This window comes from Rhinoderma darwinii, chromosome 1, assembly GCF_050947455.1.
Source record: "Rhinoderma darwinii isolate aRhiDar2 chromosome 1, aRhiDar2.hap1, whole genome shotgun sequence".
Taxonomy (NCBI): Eukaryota; Metazoa; Chordata; class Amphibia; order Anura; family Rhinodermatidae; genus Rhinoderma; species Rhinoderma darwinii.
This window is the reverse complement of record NC_134687.1, coordinates 366,882,103-366,907,074: the sequence shown is the minus strand read 5'-3', so window position 1 is coordinate 366,907,074 and position 24,972 is coordinate 366,882,103.

The following is a 24,972-nucleotide window of genomic DNA, read 5'->3' as shown; positions in this document are numbered from 1 at the left end:
CTATAGGAAGATTGCCTGTCTCTGACAGTCGGCTCCCCTCACCTGCATATGCACATTTTCTGTGCGGACCAGCCGGACATTTTAAGACTTTCAGTAGTCCACAAGTGGTTAAAGGGGTTTTTCACTTTCTGACAACTGATGACCTATCCACTGGATAGGTCATCAGTATATGATCGGTGCGTGCCCAACACCCGGACTCTGCACCGATCCGCCACTCCGGCTGCCTCCTTGCACGGGAAGTTTGGAACGGTATGCAGTAGTTGGAGCCGGAAGCAGATGGCTCCGACCACTGCATAGCGGCCGTTCGGCAGAACTGCAGCTCTGCTCCTTTTCACTTGAATAGGAGAAGAGCTGCAGTACTGCAGCTCAGCCACTATTCTTTTATCTTTTTTTGCCAAAATTAGTTTTTATTGAATTTAGAAGCATACAAACAAATATAAATGTACCATGGCACGCAGGCCAACAATCGTAGGCAGTACAGAAGTAATAAATAAAACAATAAAATAGAGTGTCTGAATATGGCGCAACATCTACAAACCATATTGCACATATGATGTCTACAGGCAACATGTCAGAAATAGAGTGTGTCATGTAGGCGAGTGACGAAGTCTAATAAAATGCGGTCTTACAACAAAGAGACCAGCTAAGCTACTGATGGGGGGGACCCACCACCTAAATAACTACAGCTTTTTAAAACCATGGGTCCTAACCCGACAGAACATATACATCAAGCGGATGTAGTGTGACTAACAGGGGGTATGTATTGTATTGTTGAAATCCCACGATCATTTTAAAAAATTTGGCATGAGTACCCTGCTCCCAATTAGAGAGTTCCTCCAACCGAGCAATTTGTTGAATTTTCTCAAACCATTGTTCCAAAGATGGAGGAGTCTGTGATCTCCACTTCAGAGGTATGAGAAGCTTAGCAGCGGTTATCAAAATCGTGGGGAGATTATTTTTGGAAGGGATCAACTCCAACGTTGGGAGCCAAAGCAGGAAAAGCTCAGGAGAGAGGGAGATAGACTTGGAACAAATTAAATCGTTCCTCGTTCAGAATTACACCTCCAACAGGTATCGTCCAGAAAGTAACCCATTAATTTAAGCTGACATGGGGTTTTATACCACCTTGTCATGGTCTTAGAATCCAAGGGAATTCTTATAATGCATCTCGAAAACCCATGCGAGTTGGCTAAGATTCTGGAGGTCTCCGCTGGTGTAAATCTAGTGTCGGCCACTATTCTTTGACCTGAGCCATCTGCTTCCGGCAATATCGTCCGGTGCGCGGAGACAGCTGGAGTGGCGGATCGGTGCAGAGTTCAGGTGTCGTACATGCACTGATCATATAGCGATGACCTATCTGGTGAATAGGTCATTGTAACATCCGCGGTCGCAGACTCCTATCATCCTGCAGATGTCTTTCTTCCCAGAGATGCCAGCACATGCGGCCGTCCTGTCCTGCAGTGACCACTAGGGTGCGCATTCAAGCTCATTCCCGGCCTTAATGGGCTAGAGCACACACATGTTTTAGATTGATTGCTCCCAGATCAACCTGGACTATAAGGAGGGCCCTGCATCTTCACTTATTTCCTGAGCGTTCTTGTGTTTACCCATGTTAGTCTTTGCAAATGGTCCCTTAGTGTTTTCCAGTTCCCAGTGTTCCCGTTCCTGCTACCTGTATCCTGTATCCCGTGCTACCTTGTTCCTGCGCCATAGAGAGTTGGACTCGTGTTGTGTCGTATACTACGCCTGCTATATTTCACCGCGCCTGGTGTCTGCCTGCTGCCAAGGTCCCATCCGAGGCTGCCATCCCTACTGTCTGTATTGCCACAGGTACTCTTATTCGAACTATTGACTTTGCCTTGGTATCCTGTTTGGCCAGCTGCTATCCCGCTACGGCGGTACGGCCCAGTGAGTCCACAAACCCATCATGACAGTACGCTCAGGCCATGGACCACGTTGGTCAATCCAAGACCATGACGACGGCACAAGTGATGTGAGCAGATATGCTAGACCTCCGGTCTCGACAGAACCAACTCCTCCAGGCTTTGAACATTATTGCACATCGGCTGGATATGCAAGCTGCAGTTTCCCCGGCACCTGCTCCTATTGCTTCTGCTGTTCCTCCGACTACATCTCCTGGCAGTACGGACTCTTCTGACTACACCTCCTGGCAGTGCTGACCCCCGATTTTCTCTGCCACTACCTCATCGCTATGACGGAGAAATGAGGACCTGCAGGGGATTTCTGAACCAGTGCCAGATCCACTTCAGCCTGTATGCCAGAGCATTTTCTACTGACAGCGCAAGGGTCGCTTTCATCATCTCTCCTTACTGGCAAAGCCCTAGCATGGGCAAATCCCATCTGGGAGCGTCAGGGACCAGAGACCCGTGACTTCCAGGGGTTCCTACGGATATTTTGCACTGTATTTGAGGAGCCTGGACGGGTCTCGTCAGCAGATGCTTCCCTGCTGAACCTTCGCCAGGGAGACACTTCCGTGGGCGAGTACGCCATTCACTTCCGCACCCTGGCGGGAGAGTTGTTATGGAACAACGAGGACTTGGTGGCTACATTCTGGCAGGGACATCTCCCTGAGATGAAGGACGAGCTTGCCGCCCGAGATCTGCCATTCCCTGGATGACCTCATTATTCTGGCCGCCTGGATTGACATAAGGATCCGAGAACGGTTCCAAGAGGCTCGTTGGGAAGGAGGACTCCCTAGTCCGGCTCCTACATTTCAGCAACCCCTGCCGCCATCTTCAGCTATTCCACCAGAGGAGTCTTTGAAAATAGACCATCTCAAACTGTCTATCCAGGAGACACAACGCAGACGCACTTTGGGACTCTGTCTGTATTGCGGCCTTGGAGGCCATCTTGTGCGTCTGTGCCCCCAAAAGCTCCAGAGCCTAGGGTTGGTTGGAGAGACAACTCTAGGTGAAGAAAAACTTTCTTCCAAATTGTCCATCCCCGTGACCATAGTGTCCGGCGAAAAGACGCACCGGGTCTCTGCCTATCTGGAATCTGGATCCGCAGATAACTTCATTCAGAGAGACCTGGTGAATCTTCTCCAGTTGCCTACAACCCCCCTGGAGAGGCCTTGGATCATTGCCTCGGTGAATGGACTGCCTCTGCCAGACCCGATTGTAGCTGCGACCAAACCGCTGAAGCTCCAAGAGGGTGCCCTTCATTCCGAGCTCATCTTGTTTCTTGTCCTGCTCAAGGCCATCAACCCTGTGCTACTGGGCCTGCCCTGGCTCCGACTACATGCCCCAGTTCTAAACTTGAATTCTGGAGAGGTTCTCCAGTGGGCTCCCAAGTGCCTCAACCGCTGCATAGGGCAGATCCATCCGGCCCAGCCTCCCCAGTCTCAGTCATTGGCAGGATTCCCTGCTCACTATTCACAGTTTGCGGATGTCTTCAGCAAGAGGGAGGCAGAGATGCTGCCCCACACCGGGCATATGACTGCCCTATTGAACTCGTTCCTGACGCATCCCTTCCCCGTCTAAGGGTATATCCTCTCTCCTTGCCAGAGACTCAGTCTGTGTTAGCCTATATTAAGGAGAATTTGGAGAAGGGTTTCATACGAAAATTCTCCTCCCTGGCCGAGGCCGGGTTATTCTTCGTCAAAAAGAAGGACGAATCTCTATAACCCTACATTGACTACCGGGGCCTCAACCAGATCACGGTCAAAAATAGATATCCGTTGCCACTGATTTCAGAACTTTTTGACTGCATACAAGGAGCCAAGATATTTTCTAAACTAGACCCGTTGACTCATCTGTTTCGATTGAGGTAGGATCGTCTTTGTGCCAAGCTGGAGAAGTGCATGCTTGAGAGGAGTTCTCTACCCTTCCTGGGCTACATCATGTCGGATCAAAGTCTCAAGATGGATCCTGAGAAGGTAGCTGCTCCTCTCCTTGTTTTTGCATAGGTTGGGTAATGTGCTATGTTTACACCAAATTCTTGGAAATGTACATTTCTATTGTCATGATTTCAGTAGAAAGGTTTCGTTATGGGGGAAGGGTTAAGGGAGGGATGGGGGAAAGGCACTAGACCATACTAATTGAACTGAGATGTGGAAAGAAAGGAAAATGACGCAGTATATGCTACATATTACTGTTACATGTGTGAAATATGTCTGTATCTCCGATAATTAACTGGAATGTCAGAGGGTTATCGGATGCTACTACGAGACATGGGGTGTTTACATTTATGTTAAAATGTCACCCTGCTATTTATTGTCTGCAGGAAACGCAGCTCACTACTGACAGGGTTGATTTAATGCAGAGACCATGGATAAGTTCTGCATATCATGCTACTTACTCTAATAATTGTATAAACGGTGACCCCTATTAGGCCATTTCAGTACCCGGTTTGCCAAAGCATACACCCCCGAGAAGCGTATTTCTATTGATGAGTCCTTGGTACATTTTAAAGGGAGGCTTCAATTCCGCCAGTACCTGCCGAGTAAGAGGGCAAGGTATGGCGTGAAGATGTATAAGCTGTGCGAGAGTGCACCAGTGTATACCTACAAATTTAGGATATATGAAGGGAAGGACACCAGTATTCAGCCCCCAGAATGCCCCCCCCCCCCCTTTACTGGGAGTTAATGCAAAAATTGTATTGGGATTTGGTGCACACACTGCTGGACCAGGGTTACCACCTCTACCTGAATAATTTTTATACCAGCGTACCACTCTTCAAGTGCCTTGCTTGCAGAAGTACTGCTTGCAGAGCTTGTTGGGAATGTTAATGTTCGTGAAAACCTTGGTAACAGTGATCATAATATAGTTATATTTTACCTATACTGTAAAAAACAAACGCAGGCTGGGAGGGCAAAAACATTTAATTTTAAGAAAGCCAATTTCCCCAGAATGAGGGCGGCAATTCAGGATATAGACTGGGAAGAACTAATGTCAAATAATGGGACAAATGATAAATGGGAGATTTTCAAATCTACTTTGGGTAATTATAGTGCAAAATGTATTCCTACAGGTAACAAGTATAAACGACTAAAATTAAACCCCACATGGCTTACACCTTCTGTGAAAGGGGCAATACATGACAAAAAAAGGGCATTTAAAAAATAGAAATCTGAGGGTACATCTGCAGCATTTGTAAAATATAAAGAGCTTAATAAAATCTGTAAAAATTTAATAAAATCAGCAAAAATACAAAATGAAAGGCAGGTGGCCAAGGATAGTAAAACAAATCCTAAAAAATTCTTCAAGCATATAAATGCAAAAAAGCCCAGGTCTGAACATGTAGGACCCTTAGATAGTGGTAATGGGGAGTTGGTCACAGGGGATCAAGAGAAGGCAGAGTTACTAAATGGGTTCTTCCGCTCTGTATATACAACAGAAGAAAGAGCAGCTGATGTAGCCGCTGCCGGTGCTGTTAATATATCAGTTGATATACTGAATTGGATGAATGTAGATATGGTCCAAGCTAAATTAAATAAAATAAATGTACACAAGGCCCCGGGACCAGATGGGTTACACCCTAGAGTTCTTAAAGAGCTTAGTTCAGTTATTTCTGTCCCCCTCTTCATAATATTTAGAGTCTCTCATGAGTGGTATAGTGCCAAGGGACTGGCGCAGGGCAAATGTGGTGCCTATTTTCAAAAAGGGCTCTAGGTCTTCGCCGGGTAATTATAGACCAGTAAGCTTAACATCAATTTTGGGGAAAATGTTTGAAGGGCAATTGAGGGACTATATACAGAATTATGTGACAATAAATAGTATTATAAGTGACAGCCAGCACGGTTTTACAAAGGACAGAAGCTGTCAAACCAACCTGATTTGTTTTTATGAAGAGGTAAGCAGAAGCCTAGACAGAGGGGCCGCTGTGGATATAGTGTTTTTGGACTTTGCAAAGGCATTTGACACTGTCCCTCATAGACATCTAATGGGTAAATTAAGGACTATAGGTTTAGAAAGTATAGTTTGTAATTGGATTGAGAATTGGCTCAAGGACCGTATCCAGAGAGTTGTGGTCAATGATTCCTACTCTGAATGGTCCCCAGTTATAAGTGGTGTACCCCAGGGTTCAGTGCTGGGACCACTATTATTCAACTTATTTATTAATGATATAGAGGATGGGATTAATAGCACTATTTCTATTTTTGCAGATGACACCAAGCTATGCAATATAGTTCAGACTATGGAAGATGTTTGTGAATTGCAGGCAGATTTAAACAAACTAAGTGTTTGGGCGTCCACTTGGCAAATGAAGTTTAATGTAGATAAATGTAAAGTTATGCATCTGGGTACGAAAAACCTGCAAGCATCATATGTCCTAGGGGGAGCTACACTGGGGGAGTCAATTGTTGAGAAGGATCTGGGTGTACTTGTAAATCATAAACTAAATTTCAGCATGCAGTGTCAATCAGCTGCTTCAAAGGCCAGCAAAATATTGTCGTGTATCAAAAGAGGCATGGACTTGCGGGACAGGGATGTAATATTACCACTTTACAAAGCATTAGTGAGGCCTCATCTAGAATATGCAGTCCAGTTCTGGGCTCCAGTTCATAGAAAGGATGCCCTGGAGTTGGAAAAAATACAAAGAAGAGCAACGAGGCTAATAAGGTGCATGGAGAATCTAAGTTATGAGGAAAGATTAAAAGAACTAAACCTATTTAGCCTTGAGAAAAGACGACTAAGGGGGGACATGATTAACTTATATAAATATATGAATGGCGCATACAAAAAATATGGTGAAATCCTGTTCCATGTAAAACCCCCTCAAAAAACAAGGGGGCACTCCCTCCGTCTGGAGAAAAAAAGGTTCAACCTGCAGAGGCGACAAGCCTTCTTTACTGTGAGAACTGTCAATCTATGGAATAGCCTACCGCAGGAGCTGGTCGCAGCAGGGACAGTAGATGGCTTTAAAAAAGGCTTAGATAATTTCCTAGAACAAAAAAATATTAACTGCTATGTGTAGAAATTTTTTACTTCCCCTTTCCCATCCCACTTCCCCTTTCCCATCCCTTGGTTGAACTTGATGGACATGTGTCTTTTTTCAACCGTACAAACTATGTAACTATGTAAGTCTGAGAGGCCTCCCTAAGAAAGTGCTTGGGCAAACAAGAAGGGGTGAGAGCAGGGCACATTCTAGCAGCAACATATTGTGTGTCAAGTACAAGGACAAGAGAGATGTCCTTGTATTGACAACAATACATGGCCACAACAGTACCCATGTACCTGTACGAGGTACCAGTACAGAGACCCCAAACCAGACTGCATCCTGGACTACAATAGGTACATGGGAGGGGTGGACTTGTTAGATCAAGTTCTGAAGCCCTACACCACCATGCGGAAATCGAGGGTTTGGTATAAGAAGCTGGCCGTGCACATCATACAGATGGCATTGTACAATGCGTACGTGCTACATCAATGTGCAGGCCAGAGGGGAACTTTCCTGGAATTTCAAGAGGTGGTTATCAAGAACCTAATCTTTAGGGACCAAGAAGGGGGGGCACCCAGTACTTCTGGAAGCGAGGCCACACGCGTCGTACCAGGGCAACACTTTCCAGGAGAAGTTCCCCAAACTGGCAAGAAGGGAAAAAGTCAAAAGAGGTGCAAAGTCTTCTATAAGAGGGGGATAATGAAGGACACAATATATCAATGTGACACGTGTCCCGAAAAAGCAGGGCTCTGTATGGAAGAGTATTTTAAAATTTATCATAGATCCCTTAGATTTTTAATCTACCCTGACGCACTCCGCACACCTTATCCTCCTCATCTTTCCCTTCTGAGCCCTGCTGTGTGCCCAGGCAGCTAATAACAGCCACTTGTATGGTATTGCCATACCCAGGAGAACCCACATTACAGTTTATGGGGTGTATGTCTCCGGTGGCACATGCTGGGCACCATATATTGGACACTGAAATGGCATATATGTATAGATAATTGCAAATCTCACTCTGCACCATCTGCTGCGCATTACCTCTTACACAATACCTGTGGGATCAAAATGCTCACTACACCTCTAGATGAATGCCTTACGGGGTGTAGTTTCCAAAATGGGGTCACTTCTGATGGGTTTCTATTGCTTTGATACCTCTGGGGCTCTGCAAATGCGACATGGCACCCGAAAACCAATGCAGCATAATCTGGACTCCAAAGAACACATAGCGCTCCTTTCCTTCTGAGCCATCCCATGGGCCGAAATGGCAGTTTATCACCACAATGGGGTATTGCCACTCTCAGGACAAATTGGGAAACAAAATGGGGTGTTTTATTTCTTGTGAAAATAAGAAATTTTGAGCCAAAACTACATATTATTGGAAAAAAAATTCATATTTTTTTTAAATTCACAGCCCAATTCAAATAAGTTCTGTGAAAAAACTGTGACGTCTAAATGGTCACAACACCTATAAATGAATTCCTTGAGGGGTGTAGTTTCCAAAATGGGGTCACTTCTGGTGGGTTTTCATTGCTTTGATACCTCTGGGGCTCTGCTAATGCGACATGGCACCCGAAAACCAATCCAGCAAAATATGGACTCCAAAAAACACATATCGCTCCGTTTTTTCTGAGCCCTCCCATGGGCCCAAACGGCAGTTTATCACCACATATGGGGTATTGCCGCATTCAGGACAAATTGGGCAACAAAATGGGGTATTTTATTTCTTGTGAAAATAAGAAATTTTGATAAAAAATGACATCTTATTGGAAAAAATGGCATTTTTTAAATTTCACAGCCCAATTCAAATACGTTCTGTGAAAAAATAGTGTGGTCAAAATGGTAACAACAACCATACATGAATTCCTTGAGGGGTGTAGTTTCCAAAATGGGGTCTCTTTTGGGGATTCCTGCTGTTTTGGCACCTCAACACCTCTTCAAACCTAGCATGCTGCATAAAATATATTCTAATAAAAAAAAAAAAAGAGGCTCCAAAATGCACTAGGTCCTTCTTTGCTTCTGGGGCTTGTGTTTTAGTCCACGAGCACACTGGAGCCACATGTGGGACATTTCTAAAAACTGCAGAATCTGGACAATACATATTTAGTAGTGTTTCTCTGGTAAAACCTTCTGTGTTACAGAAAAAAAAATTTAATAAAATTGAAAATCAGCAAGAAAAATTACATTTGCAAATTTCACCTCCACTTTGCTTTAATTCCTGTGAAATGCCTAAAGGGTTAAAAAACTTTCTAAATGCTGTTTTGAATACTTTGAGGGGTCTAGTTTTTAAAATGGGGTGTTTTATTGGGGTTTCCAATACAAGGCTTTTGAAATTTTCTTAAAAATATGAGAAATTGTGGTTTATGTTTTAAGCCTTGTAACGTCCAAGAAAAATAAAAGAATGTTCAAAAAATGATGCCAATCTAAAGTAGACATATGGGAAATGTGAACTAGTAACTATTTTGGGTGGTATAACCATTTGCTTTACAAGCAGATGTATTCAAATTCTGAAAATGCTATTTTTTCAAAATTTTCTTTCAATTTTGCAGTTTTTCACAAATAAACACTGAATATATCGAACAAATTTTACCACTAACATAAAGCCCAAAGTCTCACGAGAAAACAGTCTCAGAATCGCTTGGATAAGTTTAAGCATTCCGAAGTTATTACCACATAAAGTGAAATATGTCAGAGTTCAAAAATGGGCTCTGAGCCTTAAGGCCAAAACAAGGCTGCGTCTTTGTAAAACAGATGGTTATACCACCCAAAATAAGTTACTAGTTCACATTTCCCATAAGTCTACTTTAGATCGTTTTTTGAACATTCTTTTATTTTTCTTGGACGTTACAAGGCTTAGAACATAAACAGCAATTTCTCATTATTTTAAGAAAATTTCAAAAGCCTTTTTTTTCATGTACCTGTTCAGTTCTGAAGTGGCCTTGAGGGGCCTATGTATTAGAAACCCCAATAAAACACCCCATTTTAAAACTAGACCCCTCAAAGTATTCAAAACCGCATTTAGAAAGTGTTTTAACCCTTTAGGCATTTCACAGGAATTACAGCAAAGTGGAGGTGAAATTTGCAAATTAAATTTTTCTTGCTGAATTTCAATTTTATTATATTTTTTTTCTGTAACACAGAAGGCTTTACCAGAGAAACACCACACCAGCAGTGACTAGCAAGGAGGGAGGTTGTGTGTGAGTGCTGCTGCTGTGGGTGTGTTGAGATCCACACCCGAGATCCAGGGAATTTCCTTTTTTTCACCAGCCCAGGTTCCTATCACCTGCCTGGGCTAAGGAAGCTTCCCTGAAGGAGGCTCCATTCATACATGGAGCCTCAGACCTCTACCCCCTGGAGCATGCAGGCGGGGGGTAGAGGGTCTTCCCAACCTGCTGGGAAGGTGCAGCCAGCATCAGGGGTGAGAAGGTCATCCCGTGGAAAGATCTGTGCGGCCCCCCTGATGCTGGGGCTCTGGAAGGAGCCAGGAGGAGAGACGTGGAGGAGGAGATGCAGGTTCACCCAGGTGGAGGACCAGAAGGCCCAGCAAGGCAGGATACCAGACCAGAAGACCGGAGCACGGTAGAGGAGTGGGGGTTACTGCGGTCGGGAGAGTCGGTGGAAACCTTCAGCTCCCGCCTAGCTGCCCGGCTGGAAGAATACCGGGACCTCGGTAAGTCCCTGAGGCGGCTGCGGGAAGATCTGGCGGTCGCCAGGGGACGAGCCGCGAAAACATCGGGCGCCAAGAGGTCCCGGTATAGTCTACAGGTAAAGGAAATGCTTGAAGAAATTAATATGGAGAGGAGGATGGAGATTGTGGTCGGTGGGGGAGCCTTCGGGGAGAAATTGGAGAATGATGAAAGGTTTTCCCTGATGGCGTCCCCCACGCAAAGTAATGAAACCCCCTGCAAAAGGGGAGTAACAACAAAAACATTGGCTTCTAAAAGTACAGTGGCAGCGGAAGCTGCAGAGAAGGAGGCCGCAAAAGTGGAGGCCGCAAAAGTGGAGGCCGCTGAAATGGAGGCCGCAGAAATGGAAGAGAGTGTTAAGGTGGCGAGGACACCAAGCCGGGAAGAGACGGAGACAGGCTCGGAGCCCCCCTGGGAAGGCAGTAATGGAGGGTCAAGTGGGGAACTTTCCTGCAGCCAAGGTGTGCATGACATTAAATCGGGCACTGGGCACCCCCCGGGGTTGCTCACGCAAATACGGCTGCAGGAGTCCCCAGTGTCCCTCCAGAACTTTACTTTTGGAGCTGAGTTGCCACCGGAGGAGGAGAAAACAAAAAAGAAAAAACTATGGAAGATGAGGCGGAAAAAGGCAAAGGGGAAGACAGGTGGAGTATCTTACAAATATTCCTACCTGTCTTCCTTGCATTCCGGACCGGGTGAGAGCTCAGTTCGGGACGCAAACCCCGCAAATCCCCCAGCTCCGGCCTCTGCAGTGGGGTCGTGGCGGGTATGTGGGCAGAAAAATATGGTGCTGGTTTTGAGCAATGTGGCCAAGATGGCGCCAGACGCTGTCTCCTGTAAAGGAGGTGGTGTCGATGGCCACGTGGCGCTAGGGTGCGTGTCCCCGTGTCCGGCGGATGGGGAACCTCAGACGCCAGCCTCTGGCGCAAGCCGGAGGCCGGGGGACGGGGGGAACCGGAAACCGGATGTGGCGCCGGAAAACCGGAAGTCTGTTGGTCATGTGACTCGGCCAGCGGACGCACCAGAAAGTGTTGCGGCAGCTAGTGGTGGCGGTAGGAGAGGCTCCGGCACTGCTGGCCACCCCCCGATGGGAGGGGGGGTGGTTTGGTGTCGGGAGCGGGTCGAGCTGTGCCTGCGGCCCCCCATCTGCATCGCCGCAAGGTGGTGGGGATGGGAAGGGCTCAGCGGGCACGGGGGGTGGGGGTACCCCTCCTCCCAAACATCAGATCCGTGATGCAGCAGATATGGAGGTCGGTGAAGTGGAGGGTGCTGAGGGAACGCCGCCTGTGACGTCTGGCGGCACCCCAGATATAGCGGCACCTGATGATGCGGAGACCTCAAAAACAACAAAAAGACTGTACATCAAACCTACAGACAAGAGAAAAAACTCTGTAACCAGCCTGGCCGGAATGAAAGCTGTGGGGAGTAGTGTGAGTAAAAATGTAAATACAAATATCTGTGGTGATGGTAATGTTAATAATGATGGTAATGTTGATGGTGGCGGTGGTATTGTTGGGGATGTTAATGTGGGTCGTAATAATATGGGGGGAGTGTCAACCAGTGGCGGGCCGGTTGCTCCTTCCACCAGAGCGCCCGGCAGGTTGTATGCGGGCGTTGTGGTGGGGGGACCGTCGGCCCACCCATCCTCATCTTCTGGGCCCGGGGACGGCAGTTTGCAACAGCGCCTCCTAGAAGCCTTAAGGGAGGGGAAGCAAACGCTAACAGTAGGGGGAGTGCAGAAGGACCTATCCTTTTGGATAAATAGGTATGGTCTGGATGCCTTTCGAGAGAGACGGGGAGATCAGTGGTCGCTCCCAACAACTTGGCCGGCCGTGGCCAGGAGGAATGTGGTCCATCTCCAGTGGCGTGGCAATGATGCGTGCCCTCCTCGTAAGAGGGTGGTGGAGCTGCTGATGGAGATGGGCTTCAAGGCGAGTGACATCGCCTTGATACATCCTCATGGTATGGCTGAGTTTGACATCAGCTTTGTTCAGCCGGGGGGCCTTGAGGTCTTCTGGGGGAACTATGAGCTGGTGAAGAGCGAGCCCGGCTGGCGAGGGTTTGCTGCGCAGGCAATCTCTCGCCAGAATGGTCTCAGGAAAGTGACCGTTCTTACCCGTAACGAGTCGCTTTCCTGTGTGGACATCATGACCTGGTTGGGAAGATACGGTGAGGTAGCAGAGATGCCACGGAAGAACTGCGATGAGTTTGGCATCTGGTCGGGAGCCTGGACGTTTATGGTTAAACTTAAGCGTCTGGGGCAGACGGTGTCCCACATACCATCATCTGCTTTCTTGGGAAGAGATCGAATCCTTGTCTTCTACCAGGGGCAGCTGAAGCTGTGTCACCGGTGTGGCGACCCCTCACACTTGAGCGCAAGCTGCACTGTGCAGAAGTGCGCTCATTGTGGGGGGGGTAGGCCATCTGGCCGCAACGTGTAACCTGTGTGGTGACCTAGGTCACCCTTTCAGTCGGTGTCCGCACTCAGTCGTCAATGTCTGCTCCAACCCTACGGAGAATGTAAGGAGGGAGGTCTTCTCGTCAGAGAAGGGCGGAAAAATGCAGAAGGGAACGAGAGCTGAGGAGGACCCAGGAAACTGGGGACTCCTCTGTCTCGGACCTGGATGCCCCCCAGGATACTGATGCTCTTGGGGAGGCCGTACTGGATGAGGAGATAAGGAGGATAGAGAGAGAGCAGAGGGCTGAGGACTCCCAGTCCTCCCACTATGAAAGTGTGGAAGAGGAAGGGAGGTCACAGCCTAAAACGAAACAGGGGACACCGGGTAACATCAAAACAGGGCTAAAAACATCTGGCCCTGCCCAGGCCAAGGAAGGCAAAACCTGCACCCCCCTGGTGTGCTCCCCCAACCGATACCGTGTTCTCATGGATATTCCAGCCCCCCAGGCCGGGGGGGGAAAGAACGGTAGGGAGTCTAGGAGTCGTTGAGCCTCCTCTTCTGCGGGGGCCACGGCCCCTGGGGGAGGGTGTCGGCCCGGACCCAGGAGATGAGAATGGGAGGGGGGTGGTGGAGGTTATGGACTCCTCAACATCAAAAAAAAGAGGTAAAGAGGGTGAGGGGTCCTCCTCAGAGGAGAAAGCAAGGGGTGAGAAGAAGAAAACCTTCTAACTCAATCATTTATGATGGCGGCACCCACTCCGTTGACGCTGGCATCGATTAACGTTGCCAGCATTAAGTCGAATATGGCTAGATTTGCAGCCTTTGATTTTCTCGGCCGGGTTGAAGCTGACATTTTGTTTTTGCAGGAGACCAGACTGTCAATTTTGGCAGAGGTCGTGAAAGCTAGGAGGGAGTGGCGACGTGGGCCCCCCTACTGGTCTTTTGCGGCTCAGCCATATAGCGGGGTGGCGGTACTTTTTACCGCACCGGTCACATGCCGGCGGATGATCGAGTTAGAAATGGGGCGGTGCTTGATCTTAGATGTTCTCATGAGGGGACAAGAACTAAGACTTATCAACATCTACGGTCCCCAGACAAAGTGGGACCGGAAAAGTCTCTTCATGAGGATTAAGCCCTTCCTTTTTACAGGCCGACAAGTCATTTTTGGAGGGGACTTTAACACTGTCGTTAGGCCCCAAGACAGAGGAGGTTCCAGAAATGTACTGGCCTATGATAGTGTCGAGTTGAATAGAATAGCTAGTGATGCTCGCCTGGTGGACATCCACATTCGGTATACCCCAGGCCACTCGGGGTTCACCTATCACAGTAGTAGTCGTAGATCCAGAATAGACAGGTTTTTTTTAAAGGAGGACGCCATCTCTTCGGCAGTGTCCGCCATTGAGGTGGAGTTCTCCGATCACTGTATGATTATGTTTTCTTTGAATGTTGCAGAGTCCCTCCAGATGGGAAGAGGTATATGGAGGCTGAATTCTACTTTCCTGGAAGAAGCAGAGATAAGACAGGCCTTCGAGGATTTTCTTCAGAGCCAGGTACCTTTATTGGATCTAGGTGGTACCAAGTCTGAGTGGTGGGAGGTGTTCAAAGAACGGGTGGCTGAGTTTTTCCGCCAGATCTCGTGCCTCAGGTCTATGAGCAGGTATCGCCTGTATCAAGACATGAGGAGGAAACTCGAACATCTAGTCTCAACCGGAGGTAACCGTGAGGAAATCTCCGGGGTGAAAGCTCTGCTCAAAAGATGCCAATATGATAGGCACACGTCTTTGGTTCTTGAACGGGATTTCGGGAGGTACCGCTCGCCCGACCCTTACAGGAACTGCAAGATGTCAGTGAGTCGTAAGGTGGTGACAGGACTGGTAGATAGTACAGGCTCCCTGATGAGATCCAAATCAGGGATCCTGGAGGTCATCAGATCCTTTTATTCGCAGCTTTTGGGTGAGCAGGATCTAAACCGAGACAAAATGTCGGCTTTCCTGGCTGAAACCATCCCTGAGCCAGGAGCAGACCCCTCGCTTGGTGTTTTGACAGAGTCGATCAAGGAAGAGGAAGTGATGCTGGCGATTGATGGTTTGGCCATCAAAAAATTGCCAGGCCCAGATGGCTTAACATCTGAGTTTTATAAGGCTTTTAAGGGAACCTTAGTTCCCCTCTTGACTGCGGTTTTTAATGAGTGTCTCTCCTCGGGCACTCTGCCAAAGTCAATGGGCAAGTCGGCCTTCATCATTCTGTCAAAGGGTAAGGATTCGACCCATATAGAGAACTGGCGTCCCATAGCGCTCCTCAATACGGACAGAAAGGTTCTCGCAAAAGTACTGTTTAATCGGCTGGTGAAGTTTGCACCCCGGCTCCTTTCATCGGCCCAGCATTGCTCTGTTCCAGGCTGCAGCACCTTTAGTGCTGTCCTCAGTGTCAGAGAGGCAGTGGAGCAGGGACATTCTGGCCGATGGGAGGGGTACATGCTGTCCTTGGATCAGGCCAAAGCTTTTGACCTGGTGAATCACAAGTACCTTTGGTCATTCCTTCTGAGGTATGGCCTACCGGGTGAGTTCGTTAATTGGCTCCAGACCCTATACGCTGGGGCTGAGTCTTTTGCACTGATGAACGGTTGGACTGGAACCCCCTTTGAGGTTGGGTCTGGTGTCCGCCAGGGTTGTCCCTTAAGCCCCTTGCTGTATGTTTTCGCGATCGACCCCTTTCTTAGGCGGCTCGATCGTGGGCCATTGGCGGGGGTGGGGATGGACTTGGAGGGGCCGGAAGCCACTCAGAGGGTGGTTGCGTACGCGGATGACGTCACTATCTTTGTCTCCTTGAGAGGGGAGGCAGAGTGGGTGATGTCAGAAGTTGAGCGCTACTCACGGGCATCTGGGTCCAGGATCAACCGGGACAAGTGTGAAAGTCTCTGGCTGGGGGGGGGGGTCCCAGTTTTGATCTCCCGGACACCCTCCCAGAGCCCAAAGGGTCTGCTAAAATCTTAGGCATTGAATTTGGCCCGGGTGATTACCCCAAGAAAAACTGGGAAGGTAGGCTATCAATAGCTGCCCAGAAGGTTGGCCAATGGAAGGGATGGTCTTTGTCCCTTAGGGAAAGGGTTCACCTGGCCAAGGCTTACCTGATGCCCATGTTGCTCTACCTTGGCAGCGTGTGCATGTTGCCAGAACCTCTCTGGACTCGGGTCTATAGCCTGTTCTTCCAACTGTTATGGGGAAACAGGCTTAACCTAATCAAGAGGGAGGTTACTTACCTACCGAGGAAACTAGGTGTGTTAGGTATGGCTAACCCAGTGGTGTTTCTAGTAAACACCTTCATTAAAATTAATTTGGCAAACCTCTTTGAAAGAGAAAGGGCTCCTCTGTGGATATCCTCCTGCAGGGGATGGTTTCGGCCTTTCTTCCAGGAATGGGAGACAGGAGGCCAAGCGAAAGACCTGCGTGCACCCCATGGGCACCTCCCGGCTTATGCCTCCCCGGTTCTGAAGGTTGTTCGTCGGTGGGGTCTGGAGGCGAGGGAGATCAAGACCATGTCGAGAAAATTTCTTGACAGAAAGGTCTTGTTGACCTGCTTCCAGAAGCCCCTGGCGCTCAGGGACTGCCCAAGTAGCGACCTCGGGGTGGGATTAAAACTTTTAAACTCTGTGAGGATTCCCCAGAAGTTTTGGGATCTGGCTTGGCGCTGCTTCCATGGGAGGCTGTATGTAAGGGGCAATCTGAAGTTCAGAAACTCAGATGAAAGAGGTTGTCCTCGGGAGGAGTGCGATGACACGCTGGAAAGCATGGACCATTTCTTGCTTCAGTGTCCCTTCAATGCAGAGGTTTACAAACGGGTGGGTGCCTCCATCGGTTGGCCCGGTCTGACCAACCTCTCCTACGCTGGTTGGGCCTATGGGGCATTCGGAGACATGGGTGGAAAGGATCATTGCACTTCTTTTTTAGTTAGTTTAGTGATCAGGTATTTCACGTGGAACGCACGATGCTTAGTATCGACTCAGTGTAAAATCCTCCTGGAGGACGAGGTGTGTAGGAATATCATGGATGACCTGGTGAAGGTCCGGTCTCTGGAGGTTGAGAAACTGGGTGCATCCAAGGCCTCTCGACTTTGGAGGGGCTTTAATTTTAGGGTGCCCTAGGTCAAACCAACCTTCAGGGGGAGGGGAGGGGGTGCCCCTGGGTATTAGACTGGAGGTGGGGGTCTACACCTGGCCATGACACCGGGAAATAGCGATAGGGACAGAATGAGAGACAGCAGGAGGGACAGATTAGTTTATAAAGTAATAAGGGATAGAGATAGGGCAAGCAGGATAGGTTTAGCGATAGGGACCGGGGTGGTGGTTGGGGGTGGCTTTGGCCTCTGGGCTGGTGCTCTAGGGGGGCTTTCCTCTCTCTCTCCTCTGGTGATGAGCTGAGTAAGCACAAGTAGGTTTTTGTTTTGAGCTTTTTGGAGACAGAAAAAGGGCTTACAAGCAGCCAAACTTAGGTTTTCGGGTTTATGTATATAGTATGATATTTTGTTATAGTTATGTGTCGGTATGATTATATGGTGTATAGGTGTATGCATGGGTTTGTGTGAATGTTTAGGTAAGATGGGCAGTAGATAGGTGGGGTGGGGAGCCTGGGGGTGTGCCCAGCCTGATTCTGGACTACGTGGATGTGAGGAGGACATGAGACGTGGGATCGGGCTGGTTGGGTGATGTGTTGGGTGGTGGGGGCCAGCATCTGAACTATGCGGACATGGAAGGACATGAGGCGTGATGCTGGTTGGGGGAGGTGATGGCTGGTGATGGTTAATGAACAATATTAGGTATGAATGTGGATAAGTTAATAAAAAAAAAATATAAAAAAAATGTGAAAAAATATATATAAGAAAATTTTTTTTTTAAAAAAAAAAAATTCTAAACTATAAAAATAAAAAATAAAATATTACAAAAATTACAATTTTATTTTATATTTTGGGTTTTTTGTGTTTTGTTCTTTTCTTTTCATTTACATGGTGCACTGAAGTAAGTGCACCATGGGATGGTAACTTTTTATTTTTTTTATTTTTAGAGTTTATTATTATTATTATTATTTTGATGTTCTATTATTATGTGATGATTATTTATTTTGTTTTATATATGTGTTTTTTTTAGGGGGCCATTGGTTGGCATATTTTTAAGACTGTGTTATAATAAGTATGTTGTATATAGTGTTATAGTTATGTTTTCTTGGGGTTGGGGCGTATAGGTGTGTCTATGAATGAGTATGGGATTATCGTTATGTATGCATGGGGATGTATGTAAGAAGGGCCAGGCTGGGTAAATTGTGATGTACAGAAATGTACATATGTTTTGTTTTGTATGTACCTTTTATTTTGTAATGTTTTATATTTTTCTATTAAAAGAGTACCAGAGAAACACTACTAAATATGTATTGTCCAGATTCTGCAGTTTTTAGAAATGTCCCACATGTGGCTCTAGTATGCTCGTGGACTAAAACACAAGCCCAAGAAGCAAAGAAGCACCTTGTGCATTTTGGGGCCTCTTTTTTTATTAGAATATATTTTAGGCAGCATGCTAGGTTTGAAGAGGTGTTGAGGTGCCAAAAAAGTAGGACAGCTGACTGGTCACCGAGTGCGTTTTATTTTATATATATTCTCCCAGCGTTGCCGCTCCGATCTTTAATTGAGCAGCAGCGCAGAGATCGGAGCGGCAACGCTGGGAGAATATATATAAAATATATATAAAATAAAACGCACTCGGTGACCAGTCAGCTGTTCACTGAGACTGTCTGTCTGTCTAAACGCAGTGAAAGCTGTCATCCCTGCGCTGCTGCTCAATTAAAGATCGGAGCGGCAATGCTGGGAGAATATATATAAAATAAAACGCACTCGGTGACCAGTCAGCTGTTCACTGAGACAGATTACGATCCTTTGCGGTGTGCACACGCAGGGTATATCACAGTTATAGTACAAACCCTCGCAGCACTACCTCTCTTATTTCCATTGAAGGAGAAAAGCCATAAATAGGCTTCCTAATCAGTGGAATTTGAAAACAACACATTGTACAATGCCATCTGTATGATGTGCACGGCCAGCTTCTTATACCACACCGCATGGCGCTGTAGGGCTCCAGGACTTGATCTGACAAGTCCACCCCTCCCTATTGTAGTCCAGGATGCAGTCTGGTTTGGGGGTCTCTGTACTGGTACCTCGTACAGGTACATGGGTACTGGTGTGGCCATGTATTGTTGTGAATCTCTCTTGTCCTTGTACTTGACACACAATATGTTGCTGCTAGAATGTGCCCTGCTCTCACCCCTTCTTGTTTGCCCAAGCACTTTCTTAGGGAGGCCTCTCAGACTTCTTCTAGCAGTGCCACATGCCGCAGTACTTCTGGAAGCAAGGCACTTGAAGAGTGGTATGCTGGTATAAAAATTATCCACGTAGAGGTGGTAACCCTCGTCCAGCAGTGGGTGCACCAAATCCCACACAACTTTTGCTGAATACTGGTGTCCTTCCCTTCATATATCCTAAATTTGTAAGTATACCCTGATGCACTCTCGCACAGCTTATACATCTTCACGCCATATCTTGCCCTCTTACTCGGCAGGTACTGGCGGAATTGAAGCCTCCCTTTAACATGTACCAAGGACTCATCAATAGAACTACAATTCTCTGTATGCTTTGGAAAACCGGGCACTGAAATGGTCTAATAGGGGTCTCCGTTTATACAAACTGTCAAAACTGGGGTCATCTCAGGGTGGGTACTGCTCATTATCAGTGTAATGTAAGAAGCAAAGTATTGCCTCATAACGCATCCTGGACACGGCCATGCGGTACATCGGGGTGTGGTATAAGAAAAAGCCTCTTTTTTTTTAGGTTCCAGTTCAGTTCTGAAGTGGCTTTGAGGGGCTTATATATTAGAAACCCCTATAAAACTCCCCATTTTAGAAACTAGGCCCCTCAAATTATTCAAAACAGCATTTAGAAAGTTTATTAAACCTTTAGGTGTTTCACAGGAATTTAAAGCAAAGTAGAGGTGAGATTTACATATTTCATTTTTTTGTCAGAAAATCCTTTTTATTCAAATTTTTTCTGCAAAACAGAAGGTTCTACCAGAGAAACTCAACTCAATACTTATTGCCCAGATTCTCCAGTTTTGAGAAATATCCCACATGTGGCCCTAGTGTGGTAATGGACTGAAACACCGGCCTCCGAAGCAAAGGAACACCTAGAGGATTATGAGGCCTCCTTTTATTAGGTACCATGTCCGGTTTGAAGAGGTCTTGTGGTGCCAAAACAGTGGAAACCCCCCAAAAGTGACCCTATTTTGGAAATTAGACCCCTTGAGTAATACATTGTAGTTTGCATGGGGTGCATGCGACTTTTTGATCAGTTTTTGTTCTATTTTTAAGAGGCGTGGTGACTAAAAAAACAGCAATTCTATTGTTTTTTATTCTATTTTTCTTACAGCGTTCACCGTTCCTTTATAAATGACATATTCACTTTATTCTGCGTGGCGATATGATTACGGCGATACCATATGTTTATAGTTTTTTTATGTCTTATGGCGTTTGCACAATAAAATACTTTTTATAAAAATCATTTACTTTTTGTGTTGCAATATTCTAGGAGCCATAACGTTTTGTTTTTTTCCATCAAGAAAGCCAAGTGAGGACTTGTTTATTGTGTAACGAACTGCAGTTTCGATCAGTACCATTTTTAGGTACATGCGACTTTTTTTTTTTCAAATTCTTTTATTTTCCGTTTTCCAAAAACACAAATAAGATAGTGCAGACATAAGCAGCACAGACATCAGCTCACAGGCCAGTATATGCAACTACAGTAAGTACGAGAAAAACAACCACACCCAGCAGAAAACATTATTGAAATAGACATCTTATGCATCCTGAACCCGCAGCCATGCATAACGACCTGTAAGAAAACAGGACAGAAAGAGAGAGATAAGCGAAAGAGAAAGGGGGGGGGGGGGGGAGAGGGAAAAAAGGAAGGGAAGAAAACTGACATAACCCACTAGGCCTAGGAATTACACTCAAGAGGCCATAATGGTCCTAAATTCCACAGAAGATTGAAATCTGATTAAGTGATGCCACATTTTGAGGAATTTAGCATGAGTTCCTCTCATGGATGCCGTGAGATCCTCCATTCTCATAATCTCCTGGATCTTGCCGAACCATATGCCCACCGACGGAGGACCAGATTGTCTCCACAGCGCAGGAACGCGCGCTCTAGCTGCATTCACCAGATGGCGAACCACTGAACGTCAGTACGTAGATAATGGAACATCACACAGATGGAGAAGGCAAAAGGCCGGAGAGCGCGGGAGGGGCAAATCCGTATATTTGGAGAAGATGCGCCACACCCCCGACCAGAAATCTGTCAACTGCTGGCAATCCCAAAAGATGTGTAAAATTGTGCCCACATGGTCTCCACATCTCCAACACAACGGTGAGACCGCGGGGATCATCGCATGCAATCTGGAAGGCACTCTATACCATCGCGGCAAGATGTTAAGTCCCACCTCCTGAATTCTGCTAGCCATGGAGGATTTATGTGTCATAGTGAACATTCGATCCTTATGTTCTGCAGTAAATGCTATACCCAAGTCCCTCCCCCAGCTAAGCAAGTAGGAAGGTGTGGGAAGATTGGATGGAGAGATAAGTAGAGCATAAAGTCTGGACAGTGAGTGATGCAACATGCCCGTGCCGGTGCAAAGAAGCTCGAAAGGGGAACTATCCCGCGTATATTCTGAGGGGTTAGATAAGGACGCGAGAAAATGTCTCAACTGAGTGACCTGCCAGGTGGCAAAGGAGTGAGGGTCCGTCAAAAACGCTAACTGTGGGCTAGCCATCCAAGTCCCACACTGTAGAAAATCAGCAGCATGTCCCTTACCTGCCCTCAACCAGTGCTGGAAGGGACCCCTTTCCCGCCCCGAGGGGAATGCAGGATTGCCCAGTATAGGAATCAAGGGGGAGGGAGATGGGGAGATCTCTTTCCGGGGAAAGATCCGGGACGCAACCGCCAAGGTGGGTCCAATAATCGGGTGTGTCCGCGCCGATAGATGGACGTGGTTGCCCAACCAAGGCAGTGCCTGCAATGGGACAGCAAGAAAGGTCTGTTCCATTGACACCCACTGTTTAACCTCAGTATGTCTAAACCAGTCCAAAATTCGTGACAAGTGTGAGGCCTGATGGTAGGAAACAAAGTCCGGAAGACCAACACCGCCCTCACACCTAGCATGAAAAAGCATGGAACGGGCTATACGGGCTGGTTTCCCCACCCATATGAATCTATGGAGTAAGGACAGCAGGGCTTGAAAGAAAGGGCGGGGGAAGTGAACCCTGGAAGAGGTACAAAATCTGCGGTAAAATGTTCCTTTTAATAAATATTGCACACCTACCATTAACCTTAACCCGGGCCGAGGGGAAGGAGTAGAGGCTCGAAATCCATTGCATCATATGAGTGCCCAGTCCAATATGCCGCAAGGTGGCCAGTATAAAGTCCCAGTTGACCCTGCCAAAGGCCTTCTCCGCATCTGTGGACAGAAAGAACGTGGGCAGAGCCAAGGCAGCAGCTTGGTATATTAATTTAATTGCCCGTGTGGTATTATCCCGAGCTTCCGTAAGAGGCATGAAGCCCACCTAGTCATTATGTATAACATTATGTAGCAATGGAGTCATCCTATGGGCCAGAATCTTCGCGAACAGCTTTAGATCTACGTTTAACAAACATATGGGGCGATAATTTTGGCACATGGATGGGTCCTTCCCCTCTTTGGGTATCACGGTAATGTAGGCCCTCAGCATATCTGGAGGAAGGGAACTCCCCTCAGTAAGTGAGTTGAAGGCATGTAGGAAATGGGGCGAGAGCAGGTCCGAGCAGGCCTTATAGTATTGCAAAGGTAGGCCATCAGGGCCCGGTGCCTTCCCCGCTGGCGAGTCCTTCAATGCCAACGACAACTCCTCCGGTGAAATAGGAGCCTCCAGAACAGCTATAGCCTCCTGTGGGATACATTTCATCCCTGAGGACCGGAGATATGCCTCAATCCTCTCCATATAGCTCCCTCCATCCGGAGATGGAGAGGCCTGAGGAAGATTATAAAGAGAGCGGTTATAGGCACGGAAGGCCTCCGAAATGTCATTGGGAAGTTGCAAACGCCTATTGTGGGAAACTTGAATTTGAGGAACAGGTACGAGAACGGGTTTTCCTAAGAGCCCGCGCCAGGGTCCTACCAAGTTTATTACTAAATTCGTAAAAATGCCATCTGCATTTAACTAGGGAGGCCCTAGCCTTGGAAAGGCAAAGCGAACAAACTTGAACTCTCAGGTGCCCCAGTTCCGCCCCCACAACCTGGTCCAGGGAGGCCTTATGAGACTGTTCCAACAGATGTATGCGGGACAAGAGATCCAACAAGTGTGCAGTCCGCTCCTTCTTTAGTTTAGAACCAATACGAATGAAGGAGCCGCAAACTACACACTTATGCGCCTCCCAAATGCAAAGTGGGTCAACCTCCGGAGAAACATTTGTGGCAAAATACTCCCGGAGTTCCCTGCGAATCTCTGACACCACCGTCGAATCCTGCTGGAGCGATTCATTCAAGCGCCACTGCCAGGAGCGAGGGGGGACCGTTGGGAGTGAGAGGGTAAGAGTAATAAGATATGATCAGAGAAGGTGATATCATCTATGGAGGCTGATGTGAGGCCAGAAAGATGTCGCTGAAATAAATAGTCTAATCTGGAATATGAGTTATGGGGAGCCGAGAAGAAAGTGTAGTCTTTTGTCGATGGATGCATGAGCCGCCATGTATCGACCAATTGGTGCTCAAGCAACAGCCGACGTATACGAAGGTGAGCTGACCTAGATAATGACGAGCACGAGTGTAATTTAGGATCCAAGAGGACATTCAAATCCCCTCCCAGTATTAGAGTACCTTCCAGAAAGTCATCCAACTCCACCAATAATCTCTCCAGGAAGGCAACCTGACCAGTGTTAGGGAGATAATACGAAGCCAGTGTGAACAGAGTGTTAGCCAGCCTACTTGTCACGAAGAGATACCTTCCCACTCCATCTGTGCGAGTCTCCACATGTTCCCAAGGGAGAGAGCATGAAATCAGGATGGAGACCCCTTTAGTCTTAGAATCAGGGGACACACTATGATACCCTTCCGTATAATGAGAGTCCGTAAGCTTCGGTATACAATCAGCCCGGAAGTGGGTCTCCTGAAGAAATGCCACTTGCGCTTTTTTCTTCCAGAGTAGATGGAGAATGGAGGACTTCTTATCTGGGATATTCAGACCCTGCGCATTCAGGGAGACAATTGTAATGTTAGACAAAGTGGGCGAGGGAGGAGAAGACAGAGAAGGGAAGGAAAGGAAAGATAGAAAGAAAAAGACCCCTGAAAGGGGACAGAAATACCAGAGGAATGGAGCAACACAGGCCCACTAGTAGCGGAGTACAAAACCCCTCAACAGCTCGTCGTGTGTTATGTCGCCCTCAGAAGAAAAAATACCCTCTGACCACGACACAACAACACGGAACCCTAATGAGGAACGAAGAATGACAGCGGTGCGAAAGAAACAGTTCCTCAAAGAATTACAAAAATAGGCTAGGAATATCAAATTGAGTTCAATGAATCTCTGGACTCAATCGGCTAACTACTGTGGGGACCTCCCCACCCCTACTTGGCTAAACAGATTCAGATCCCCCAATAAATAAACACCCTGACCAGCATACTGTACAGAATGTCCCATTCAAGATCACAACCAATACTGACATCTGCTTCTCTTGAAGACCACTGTAAAGAAAAAACAAGCACAAATAACATTCAAACCATGACCGAGGCTCCAATGGTGGGAACTAGACTATACAGTTATAATGTGGTAAGTCAGTCTCTGCGTGGGGAACGCCGCCCTGGGGTCTGCATCTTGGCTGGCCCATCTCTGGAGCGAGGCGGAATCGGGTGCACAGGATCAGGG